Source organism: Dendrobium catenatum, unplaced genomic scaffold (assembly GCF_001605985.2).
Source record: "Dendrobium catenatum unplaced genomic scaffold, ASM160598v2 fragScaff_scaffold_543, whole genome shotgun sequence".
In the NCBI taxonomy this organism is placed as follows: Eukaryota; Viridiplantae; Streptophyta; class Magnoliopsida; order Asparagales; family Orchidaceae; genus Dendrobium; species Dendrobium catenatum.
The window spans coordinates 1,684,811-1,685,342 of NW_021319005.1; positions in this window are offsets into that span (position 1 = coordinate 1,684,811).

Consider the following 532-nt stretch of genomic DNA (forward strand, 5'->3'; position numbering starts at 1 on the left):
AATTATTGCATGGTGAAATTTGAGGAAGAAAATTTGTTTAACTTTTTGTTGTAAAATTTTAAAAATAACAAAAAGATTATTACTCATGTTTAGGATTAATTTTTATTGAGAAAAAGTTTTTCACAATTCACCCCCCCTCTTGTCATTTAGTAATTTCAGTTGGTATCAGAGCAATTTCAGATACGAGCATCCTAGACTAATTGGTTGGCATGTTTGATATGACAATTAACATTGGACTCCCTAAGGATAGTGTTGGCAGAGGTTTAATTATAATATGGATTAAAAGCTAAGATTTGTATTTTATCTCCAGTGGTTGAAAGGTGAAGGAATTCTTGAAAATCTTGGTAGGTTATTTCTAAAAGCCTTCTATTAACATACGATTGTAAGGCAATAAATTCATTATTAAGATGAAGGATTGTAAAGAATTCAAATGGGGGTTAAGAGTTTAATTAAAGGCTAGTGTGAGAAGAAAACCAAGAGTTGTCCGAGAAAATAGATTGAGTACCTAAAATTTAGAACATTTTGGTTGACA